An 8,762-nucleotide genomic window follows, 5' to 3' on the forward strand; every position below is an offset into this window, starting at 1 on the left:
GGACATCTTTCACCAGAAATATTGTTGTGCCAGATATGTTGTTCTTTCCGGACACACCGAAGGACATATGCAACACTTACAACAGCAAAAATAGAGAATGACAAACGTATATTGATTAGCCCCCTAGGCCATAAACCTTCAGCCGAAAGAGTTTTAATAAAGGTAGGCCTATGTCAGACTCAGAATCAAACGCATATTTTTATTCCAATTTTTTTGCCATGCATGAGATGAGGATATGCTGCTATGGGGAAAACAACGTCACTGTTCCGTTATGCCGAAACACACAGATGAGTAACGGCTGAGAAAGAGACAATCACAGCAAGAAATGTGTCGGGCCAAACGGACACGATCAACCCAACAACAGGTCAAAACCTGTCCCTGCTATTATTACTAACATGACATGTCCTCCTTACTAAAACGCTCTTCTTTTGGTAATAGAGACAAGTCTAGCGTGAGCCATAGTATTAATCAGTGATATATGGAGCATAGTCCCTGAGTGGTCAATCATTTAGAGCCGTTGTTCTTCATACTCAAACTGTCCCTAATTTCATTTTACGTTTTATTATATTCTATGTCACCATTGTTGTGTTCGATATTCAGCTTGTATTAATGTAGATTGATGAAACATTGCTTGAAGGGCCTCTGCTGGGCCTTCAGCTCTATGTTTTACCAGCTGGAAAATTAATTCATATCACCTTTATGCGTTGTGATTTACACCTGCTAATTCTTCAAGCCCCGAGCAATTGAGGGGTGTTAGATTTGCGTCATTTTCATCACCTTTTTACAATAGACAGCCTCATTATCGGCAGATAGGCGCATAAACTGTGAACAAAATGTAGGAGCAAGCTATTCATATTCTCGGTAATTGGGACTTGAATCTTTTTTCAGGGTACAATTACATAGCCAATTGCATACTTTCAGACACATTGATGATACGAGCATTGAAATAGGGATAGTAAAATCCGCTAAGGCCTATAGGCTACATGATTGCCAGGATTTTGTTGTTAAATTGATACAGTTGTTTCTGTTCTGCCTGATGCATGAGTGGAATGCAAACCAGCTCTCTTTTAGTAATTCTAAGTAATCTTATTTGTACTGTTGGAATGTGGATGAATCTATAGTATATTTAGTATAGTATAGTTGATTATATTATATTATTGACTGGGTGGTTTGGTCCCGTGTGGCTCAGTTGGTAGAGCATGGCGCTTGCAACGCAAGGGTTGTGGGTTCATTTCCCACGGGGGGACCAGGGTTCAATTCCCACGGGGGGACCAGGATGAATATGTATGAACTTTCCAATTTGTAAGTCGCTCTGGATAAGAGCGTCTGCTAAATGACTTAAATGTAAATGTAATGTAAATGTTTGAGCCTTGAATGCTGATTTGCTGACAGCCATGGTATATCAGACCGTATACCACGGGTATGACAAAACAGCTCTAATTACATTGGTAACCAGTTTATAATAGCAATAAGGCACCTCGGGGGTTTGTGGTATATGGACAATATACCACAGCCAAGGGCTGTATCCAGGCACTCCTCGTTGCGTCGTGCTTAAGAACATTCCTTAGCTGTGGTATATCGGCCATATAACACACCCTCTCGCGCCTTATTGCTTAAGTATAGTGTAGTACAGTATAGTATATCATAGTATAGTATAGTACAGTATAGTACAGCATAGTATGGTCCACTATAGTATATTATATTATAACACACTGTAGTATAGTATATTATACCATAGCATAGTCTAGTAGTACATTACATTTGTATAGTATAGTACAGTAAAGTCTGGTATTGTATAATATTGCATAGTATAGTATATTATAGTAGCATAGTACATTACATTATAGTACAGTATAGTACAGTATATTATATTATAAAGGGGAAAGGAGAAAGGTGTATACTTAGTCAGTTTTAAAACTGAATGCATTCAACTGAAATGTGTCATCTGCATTTAACCCAACCCCTCTGAATCAGAGAGGTGCGGAAGACTGCCTTAATCGACATTCACGTCTTCGGCGCCCGGGGAACAGCGGGTTAACTGCCTTGCTCAGGGGCAGAACAACAGATCTATACCTTGTCAGCTCTGGGATTTGATCCAGCAACCTTTTGGTTAGTATAGTATATTATAGTATAGTACAGTGCAGTACAGTATGGTATTGTATAGTAAAGTAGTATGGTATTGTATAGTAAAGTAGTATTATATTGTATAGAATGCCTAATTTACTATAGATTATAGATTTGAAGATTATTTAGTAGTAGATTTATTAAAGTCTGTTCCAGAGCCATATATTTAGATAGTTTGGACAATTTGTTATATTCTGTTCCTGAGCCATATATTTAGAGAGTTGTGACAATTTATTATAGTCTGTTCCTGAGCCATATATTTAGAGAGTTGTGACAATTTATTATAGTCTTTTCCTGAGCCATATATTTAGAGAGTTGGTACAATTTATTATAGTTGTCACGTTCCTGACCTGTTTGCTGTTGTTTTGTATGTGTGTGATGGTCAGGGCGTGAGTTTTGGGTGGGCAGTCTATGTTTTCTGTTTCTATGTTGGTTTTGGGTTTCCTGGTATGGCTCTTAATTAGAGGCAGGTGTTTTGCGTTTTCCTCTAATTGAGAGTCATATTAAGGTAGGTTGTTCTCACTGTTTGTTTGTGGGTGATTGTCGCTGTGTCTGTGTATTTTGCACCACACGGTACTGTCTCGTCTCGTCTCGTTCGTTCGGTCGTTCCTGTTCATGTGTTTTCCTCGTTTCATGTAAGTTCATAGTTTAGGTCTGTCTAGTTCGTTTTGTTATTTTGTTTATCATTCAAGTGTATTTCGTTTCGTGTTTTTCCGTCTTGTCAAATAAACATTGTATTCATCACCCGCTGCGCCTTGGTCTACTCACTCACCGAAAGAGAGCCGTTACAATAGTCTTTTCCTGAGCCATATATTTAGAAAGTTGGTACAATTTATTATATTCTGTTACTGAGCCATATATTTAGAAAGTTGGGCCAATTTATTATATTCTGTTCCTGAGCCATATATGTAGAAAGTTGTGACAATTTATTATAATCTGTTCCAGAGCCATATATTTAGAGAGTTGGGCCAATTTATTATAATCTGTTTCAGAGCCATATATTTAGATAGTTGGGCTAATTTATTATAATCTGTTCCTGAGCCATATATTTCGAGAGTTGGGCAAATTTATTATAATCTGTTCCTGAGCCATATATTTAGAGAGTTGGGCTAATTTATTATAATCTGTTCCTGAGCCATATATTTAGATAGTTGGGCTAATTTATTAAAATCTGTTCCAGAGCCATATATTTAGATAGTTGGGCTAATTTATTATAATCTGTTCCAGAGCCATATATTTAGAAAGTTGGGCCAATTTATTATAATCTGTTCCTGAGCCATATATTTAGAGAGTTGGGCTAATTTATTATAATCTGTTCTTGAGCCATATATTTAGAAAGTTTGGCCAATTTAATATAATCTGTTCCAGAGCCATATATTTAGAGAGTTGGGCTAATTTATTATAATCTGTTCCAGAGCCATATATTTAGAAAGTTGGGCCAATTTATTATAATCTGTTCCAGAGCCATATATTTAGAGAGTTGTGACAATTTATTATAGTCTGTTCCAGAGCCATATATTTAGAAAGTTGGGCCAATTTATTATAATCTGTTCCAGAGCCATATATTTAGAGAGTGGGGCTAATTGATTATAATCAGTTCCAGAGCCATATATTTAGAGAGTTGGGCTAATTTATTATAATCTGTTCTTGAGCCATATATTTAGAGAGTTGAGCCAATTTATTACAGTCTGTTCTAGAGCCATATATTTAGAGAGTTGGGCTAATTTATTATAATCTGTTCCAGAGCCATATATTTAGAGAGTTGGGCCAATTTATTATAATCTGTTCCAGAGCCATATATTTAGGGAGTTGGGCTAATTTATTTTAACCTGTTCCAGAGCCATATATTTAGAGAGTTGTGACAATTTATTATAGTCTGTTCCAGAGCCATATATTTAGGGAGTTGGGCTAATTTATTTTAACCTGTTCCAGAGCCATATATTTAGAGAGTTGGAGCAACGTTAAGAACATTTTCTAATTCTAGACATTCATAGCATTGTTTAAATATTCCCCATGTTATGTTAATGCAGAGCTAACATGGCTGCCATACAATGTTGTAGTGGCATGTAAATACATCACAATGCAGAAACCTCAATGTCCCAGCTCTCTAAATATATAGCTCTGGTCTGTCCAAATGCCCTCAGTTCAGTTGTACCCTTTTTATTATATTCAGGGGAAAACATTAATACACTTCCAGCTACCTGCCTCCTTGGCGTTGCCATGGAAATTGGACATTTAGAGGGACAAATAACATACCAGATGGAAGAATGCATGTAGGTGCACAGAATGATCAGCTGTGTTCAGCAGCCACCACACCTCAAGAGAAACCAAGAGACATATTTATTATGATTATGTTATGCTGTTGATATTTATAATAATCATTTAATATACTAAAGTATTTCATGTCTGGATTCCTTTTATTCATATCCCATTTTACATGTACTTTTATGTAGGTTAATTTATGCACACAACAGAGTAGTTGTGTGCAGCCAGCCATACAGCTGGCGGATCAAGAGGTCTATAACTACTGTATATAATTAAGTATTAGAATTCTAGAACTAGAGGCTAGAACTATAGAATGACATATTAGAACTCTAGAACTAGAGGCTAGAACTATAGAATTAAATATTAGAACTCTAGAACTAGAGGCTAGAACTATAGAATTAAATATTATAACTCTAGAACTAGAGACTAGAACTATAGAATTAAATATTAGAACTCTAGAACTAGAGGCTAGAACTATATAATTACATATTAGAACTCTAGAACTAGAGGCTAGAACTATATAATTAAATATTAGAACTCTAGAACTAGAGGCTAGAACTATATAATTACATATTATAACTCTAGAACTAGAGGCTAGAACTATATAATTACATATTAGAACTCTAGAACTAGAGGCTAGAACTATAGAATTAAATATTAGATCTCTAGAACTAGAGGCTAGAACTATAGAATTACATATTAGAACTCTAGAACTAGAGGCTAGAACTATAGAATTAAATATTAGAACTCTAGAACTAGAGACTAGAACTATAGAATTAAATATTAGAACTCTAGAACTAGAAGCTAGAACTATGGAATTAAATATTAGAACTCTAGAACTAGAGGCTAGAACTATAGAATTAAATATTAGAACTCTAGAACTAGAGGCTAGAACTATAGAATTACATATTAGAACTCTAGAACTAGAGGCTAGAACTATAGAATGAGCTATGAGTGTTCTTCTTCTTTCTGCTGATTGAAAGATGTAATTCATCTTTATTACTAATTAGTGACTAACAATCCCACGAGGCTCCATTATGAGGCCTCTGTTTGGCTAGATGTCAAAGACAAAGACACAAACACAGCTCACATTGACATGACCTTAGATAGATGGATGGAAAAGTTCCCTGTTGCTTTTCTCAAGTCAAAAAAACAACAACTCGTCTTTGTTATTGAAATGTTTTTCTCAACCATTAGGCTTCAAGTAAACACCATGAAGTGAAAATAAGTCTGGTTCCTTTGTTGAAAGTCAGATAAGGGTTGTCAAGGGTTGTGTGAAAAGGAATATGCCGTACGGTGTAATAGTGTTGTGAAACCTGGCGGAAGTGTAGGCTATTAGTAGCAGTTATAATGACCTGAGTGATTGCATTAATCAGAAAACTACACAACCCCCAGTACCTGTGTGTGTGTGTGTGTGTGTGTGTGTGTGTGTGTGTGTGTGTGTTTGTGTGTGCATTAGTGCACTGTAAAAAGTAATTAGTTCTGCTAACACTTTTATTTGGTGGAAACCCACTGCCTAGAACCATTTGAGTAACCCAACTCAAAGTACAGTGCCTTCAAAAATGATTCACACCCCTTGACTTATTCCACATTTTGTTGTGTTACAGCCTGAATTCAAAATGGATTAAATATATATTTTTTCCTCACACATCTACACACAATACTCCATAAGGACAAAGTTAAACATATTTTTAGCAATGTTTGCAAATGTATTGGAAATTAAGTCCAGTAATATCTAATTTCCATAAGTATTCACACCCCTGAGTCAGTACAGTACAGTACTGAGTCAGTACAGAATCATCTTTGGCAGCGATTACAGCTGTGAGTCTTTCTGGGTAAGTATCGAGGAGCTTTGTACACCTGGATTGTACAATGTTTGCCCATTATTCTTTTCAATATTCTTCAAGCTCTGTCAAATTGGTTGTTGAACGTTGCTAGACAACCATTTTCAAGTCTTGCCATAGTTTTTCAAGCAGATTTTAATCAAAACTGTAATTTGGCCACTCAGGAACATTCACTGTCTTGTTGGTAAGCAACACCAGTGTAAATTTGGCCTTGTGTTTTAGGTTATTGTCCTGCTAAAAAAGGCGAATTCATCTCCCAGTGTCTGGTGGAAAGCAGACGGAACCAGGTGTTCCTCTAGGGTTTTGCCTGTGCTTAGCTCCATTCCATTTGTTTTTTACCCTGAAAAACTCCCCAGTTCTTGACGATTACAAGCATACCCATAACATGATGCAGCCACCACTATGCTTGACAATATGGAGAGTGGTACTCAGTAATGTGTTTTATTGGATTTGCCCCAAACATAACACTTTGTATTCAGGACCAAAAGTTAATTGCTTTGACAATTTTTTTTGCCTTGTTGCAAACAGGATGCATGTTTTGGAATATTTTTATTCTGTACAGGCTTCCTTCTTTTCACTCTGTCAATTAAGTTAGTATTGTGGTGTAACTACAGAGTTGTTTATAAGTCCTCAGTTTTCTCCTATCACAGCCATTACACTGTTTTATAGTCACCATTGGCCTCATAGTGAAATCCCTGAGAGGTTTTCTTCCTCTCCGGCAAGTGAGTTATGAAGGACACCTGTATCTTTGTAGTGACGGGGAGTATTGATACACCATCCACAGTGTAATTAATAACTTCACCATGTTCAAAGGAATACTCAATGTCTGCTTTCTGTTTTGTTTACACAACTACCAATAGGTGCCCTTCTTGGCGAGGCATTGGAAAACCTCATTGGTCTTTGTGGTTCAATCAGTATTTGAAATTCACTGCTCGACCGGGGGACCTTATAAATAATTGTATGTGTGGGGTACAGAGATGAGGTAGTCATGTAAAAATCATGTTAAACACTATTATTGCACACAGAGTGAGTCTATGCCACTTATTATGTGCCTTGTTAAGTAAATGTATACTACTAAACGTATTTAGGCTTGACATAACAAAGGGGTCGAGCACTCAGATTTTAATTTGTAATGAATTAGTAAAAAAATTCTAAAAACATAATTTCACTTTGACATTATGGGTTATTGTGTGTGTAGCTCAGTGACCAAAAATCCCATTTGAATAAATTTTAAATTCATGTTGTAACACAACACAATGTGGAAAAAGGTCAAGTAAAAGGAAAGTATTCCGACCCCTTTACATATTACAAATTTTGTTACTTAATTAACAGCCTTATTCTAAAATAGATTTCGCTCATCAATCTACACACAATACCCCATAATATCAAAGCAAAAACAGGTTTTTAGAAATCTGAGCAAATATATAAAAAATACAAAACTGCAAAATCAAAATGCAAAAACTTTGTTGAAGCACCTGTGGCAGCAATTACAGCCTCGAGTCTTCTTGGGTATGACACTACAAGCTTGGCACACCTATATATTGGGAGTTTCTCCCATTCTTCTCTGCAGATCCTCTCAAGCTCTGTCACGTTGGATGGGGAGCATTGCTGCACAGCTATTTTCAGGTCTCTCCAGAGATGTTCAATCGGGTTCAATCCGCGCTCTGGCTTGGCCACTCAAGGATATTCAGAGACTCCTCCCGAAGCCACTCTTTGTCTTGGCTGTGTTCTTAGGGTCATTGTCCTGTTGGAAGGTGAACCTTCACCCCAGTCTGAGGTCCTGAGTGCTCTGGAGCAGGTTTTCATCAAGGATCTCTCTGTACTTTTCTCCGTTCAACTTTCCCTCAATTCTGACCAGTCTCCCAGTCCCTACCGCTGAAAAACATCCCCACAACAGGATGCTAACAACACCATGCTTCACCATAGAGATGATGCCAGGATTCCTCCAGACGTGATAATTGGCATTCAGGCCGAAGAGTTCAATCTTAGTTTCATCAGACCAGAGAATCTTGTTTATCATGGTCTGAGTCTTTAGGTGCCTTTTGGCAAACTCCAATCAGGCTGTCATGTGCCTTTTACTCAGGAGTGGCTTCAGTCTGGCCACTCTACCGTAAAGGCCTGATTGGTGAAGTGCTGTGGAGATGGTTGTCCTTCTGGAAGGTTCTCCTATCTCTACAGAGGAACTCTATGGCTCTGTTCGAGTGACCATTGGGTTCTTGGTCACCTGCCTGACCAAGGCCCTTCTCCCTCGATTGCAAAGTTTTGCTGGGCGGCCATCTCTCTAGGAAGAGTATTGGTGGTTCCAAACATCTTCCATTTAAGAATGACGGAGGCCACTGGGTTTTTGGGGACCTTCAATGCTGCAGACATTTTTTGGTACCCTTCCCTAGATCTGTGCCTCGACACAATCTGTCTCGGAACTCTACGGATAAATTCCTTTGACCTCATGGCTTGGTTTTTGCTCTGACATGCACTGGGACCTTATATAGACAGGTGTGTGCCTTTCCAAATCATGTCCAATCAATTGAA

This window comes from Salvelinus fontinalis, chromosome 6 (assembly GCF_029448725.1).
Source record: "Salvelinus fontinalis isolate EN_2023a chromosome 6, ASM2944872v1, whole genome shotgun sequence".
NCBI lineage: Eukaryota > Metazoa > Chordata > Actinopteri > Salmoniformes > Salmonidae > Salvelinus > Salvelinus fontinalis.